The sequence below is a fragment of the Vicia villosa genome, linkage group LG6 (assembly GCF_029867415.1).
Source record: "Vicia villosa cultivar HV-30 ecotype Madison, WI linkage group LG6, Vvil1.0, whole genome shotgun sequence".
Lineage (NCBI taxonomy): Eukaryota > Viridiplantae > Streptophyta > Magnoliopsida > Fabales > Fabaceae > Vicia > Vicia villosa.
Genome location: NC_081185.1, coordinates 38,848,383 through 38,852,160, shown reverse-complemented (window position 1 = coordinate 38,852,160; position 3,778 = coordinate 38,848,383). Strand labels below are relative to the sequence as shown.

Sequence of the window (3,778 nt, the reverse complement as noted above, 5' to 3'; positions counted from 1 at the left end):
TTTTCAGGTTCCACTTCGTTATTGTTCTCTTTAGTCTTAGCAGTTTGGTCATCAGTTGATGTCTTTTGGGTTTCCTTTGGCTCTTGTTGTGACATGGGTACGTTTTGAGTTCTAGGATCAATGGGTCCATCGTAATTCGTTCCACTTCGCAATGTTATCGCGTTCGCATGTCCTTTAGGATTAGGTTGTGGTTGAGCAGGAAACGTGCCAGCAGGGGCAGCAGTAGGTGCTTGTTGTTGGGCTACTTGTGAGATTTGAGTTTCTAGCATTTTGTTATGAGTAGCTAAAGTATCTACTTTGTTTGATAGTTGTTTTAGTTGCTCGCTGTTGTGGATGTTTTGGTTCAGGAAGTCTTTATTGGTTTGTTGTTGGGAAGCTATGATGTTCTCCATCATGATTTCTAGATTCGACTTCCTAGGGGTATTTTGAGCAGCTATAGGCGCTTTTTGGTAGCCAGGTGGTACAGCAGGTGCTTGTCCAGGCGCGTACAACGCATTGTTGTTCTTATAAGAAAAGTTCGGGTGGTTTTTCCATCCAGGGTTGTACGTGTTAGAATAAGGGTTTCCTTGAGCATAGTTTACTTGATCAGATGGGACTCCAGTCAAGAGTTGACATTCGGCAACTACATGTCCAGTCAATCCACAAATCTCGCAGTTAGGTGTTACAGCAGCAGCGGTGGCTGAAGGAGTGATGGTTAAGTTCTCGATCTTTTGAGTTAAAGCGTCTACTTTAGCGTTAACGCGGTCTATACCACTTACTTCGTACATTCCTCCTTTGGTTTGGGTTTTCTCTAGAGCGGCTCGTTCTCCACCCCATTGGTAATGGTTTTGTGCCATGTTCTCTATGAGTTTGTATGCTTCATCATGGGGTTTGTCCATTAATGCTCCGCCAGCAGCGGCATCTATAGTCATTTTAGTGTTATATAAGAGACCACCATAGAAAGTATGGATGATCAGCCATGGTTCGAGTCCATGATGAGGGCATATTCTAAGCATGTCCTTGTAACATTCCCAAGCTTCGAAGAGTGATTCGTTATCCTTCTGGGTAAATCCGTTGATTTGACCTCTAAGCATAGCAGTTTTGCTAGGCGGAAAGTATCTGGCTAAGAATATTCTCTTCAATTCGTCCCATGTAGTTATGGAATTAGAAGGCAGGGATTGAAGCCACGCTCTAGCTCTATCTCTTAAGGAGAAAGGAAAGAGACGTAATCGAATAGCTTCGGGACTGACGTTGTTAGCTTTGACAGTGTCAGCATATTGCACAAACACAGATAAATGGAGGTTAGGGTCGTCTACAGGGCTTCCAGAGAATTGATTCTGTTGAACAGCTTGTACCAACGAAGGTTTCAGTTCGAAATTGTTTGCCTCAATCGCAGGCGGTGCGATACTTGAGTGCGGTTCAGCGCGCGAAGGAGCGGCATAGTCTCTAAGAGGACGAATAGCAGCCATCTCTAACTTCGGGATAATTTGATTGATTTGATCAGTAAAAGTCAATTCCTGATTAATAGGAATTGGTGCTACTTCGGGAAGATTGCGAGCTCGACGTTTGACGTTAATGAAACGTTCGATCTCGTTAATTCGTTGTATTAAATCTCCTCCTTGTGAACGAGTATTTGGCATACAATCGTTCAGAAAGAAAAGGAAGAATTGTCCTAGTCTCTACGGTGTAACAGTGAGTTACGATATCGACTTAAATAGTCCCCGGCAACGGCGCCAAAAACTTGATCGCGACTTTACGTGTCTATTAATCTGATGACTGCAAGTGCACAGTCGTGTCGTGTAGTTTTAAAAGATATCGAATCCACATGGACTATGAATCGATCTACCGTTATCTAAGGTTACTCTGTAAAGCTAGGGCTACTGAAATTTTGATTGTTCCTAAGGGATAGTGATAGTGAGAAATAAAGAATATAATAAAAGACAGGTATCGGTATGTATTTCGTTTAACTTAAGGTAATCCGAAGGTCCATTGGCTTTTGCATAATTTAACTAAAAATCTTTACTAATTAAATTGATTAAAAATCCTCGTCTCAAACTTTCGCTCTGTTGATTCAGATTACTATCCTAATCCTAATGTACGCTTTCGCCATCCCATTAGATTTTAGAAGAGCTTTTTGGAAACAACGTAATTAATAAAATGCCTATTTTATGAAGTTGTTATCTATTTAAATCTCCTAATCTCAAACTTTCGCTCTATTGACTCGGAACATGCTAATATCCCTAACGTACGCTTTCGCCATCCCGCTCGGGTGTAAAAACAATTTTTGAAAATAACTAAGTCCCAATTAGTTTTAATACGCTTTCGCCATCCTTAAAACTAATGTCCTATGTCTACTATCTGGTTAAAGATCTCAAACTTTCGCTCTATTGATTTTAACCTTTGACCGTCTTAACCCCTCAAACTTTCGCTCTGTTGGTTTTAAGACTTACTAACTAAATTAGACATATAAACCAAAAATAAGTGATATTTAATAAAACATAATTAAGCCAATTTATTTCGGATCCCTCGGTTAACTTACTCTACATACCGACACCTTAGTAATTTAGCCAGACATATTAATATGGTTAAACATGCATAAATAGATTCGGTTTATAATAATAGGCATGTTAATAGGCATACAATATATCATGCAAATAAAATATAAATAAGGCGGTAAATATTAAACCTGAATTAAATAAATGGCAAGTAAATCTTCAAGTATCGAACCTCCACCACAAGTTGGCTGGATCGTTCTTCGGAAGTTAAACGGGCAGAAAATAAAACAAGGAAATAAAAACGATAAATCTAACGTAAGGCTAGATTTATAAAAAGTTCACAACAATTTCCGGTGTAGAAATCGTTGTGAGAAAATAAGTGTTTGAATGAAAACAGAATGGAAAATAGGATTCGCGGTACAATTTCGGCAGCACTTCGTTAGCAGGAAATCGGACACTTTGGACTGAAGTGACTGCTTCTATTTATAGGGGAAGCTTTGCAGTTGCTTTGCGTGAAAAGAGGAGATTCTGCTGACTGGCTTGGAGACGTGCGTCTCCGATTCTTCAGGGAGACTGGGTGCGTGACTTGAGACGTGCGTCTCAAGTGGAGAATCTTCAGGGAAATGGAGACGTGCGTCTCCCTTTTGCTGATGTGGCATAGGGACGTTGGAGACATGCGTCTCCTCTTACTTGTGTGCATTGGGCTGCTTTCCTTCGTGGGCTGGATTGCTTCATTGGGTCTTTGGGTCTCTTTCAGCACACTTGGGCCTTATTTGCACTCCCTTTTTACTTCAGCACCTATTCTTCGTCTTTTAGGCATAGATATGGGTCGTTTTAGCTCCATTTCTTCTCTTTTTCACAAATAGTCATAATAAGAGTGTAAAACCTGAAACAAAGCAAAAACTCGCGTAATATCATAATAAATCAATATAATAAACGAAAAATGCTATAAATATCTATGAATTTCAAGCTAAATATACGATATAAAATCGTGTTATCATAGGTCACATGATGCACATGGAAAGAGAGAATCACTGGATCATTCAGCATTTAAAAGTTCCAGGTGGGGTCCACGCTTGCTGACCAGCGAATAGGATGAAGAGGAAGTGCCACGCGTGCTGGTCAAGATTTCAAACTTACCATTCATCATCTTCTTCCTTTTACCTGCAGATTTTGCTGCAGATTTACCTGCGGATTTTCCTGCGGATTTTTCCTTCAAATCTTCAATCTTTTGAACGACCTGCAAAATGAAAATAAAAAAAAAACAAGGGCCACCCAGATCACCTAATTTGACCCTTCTAAAC

The 3,778-nt window shown here is 40.0% G+C and overlaps 1 non-coding gene across 1 annotated transcript; it reads left to right on the top strand.

Annotated features, from left to right (window-relative positions):
* Positions 1-966: 966 nt before the first annotated feature.
* LOC131615329 (small nucleolar RNA R71) lies at positions 967-1,073 on the top strand. Its single transcript, XR_009287750.1, has one exon. It is a non-coding gene; the product is annotated as a small nucleolar RNA R71 (small nucleolar RNA).
* Positions 1,074-3,778: the final 2,705 nt, after the last annotated feature.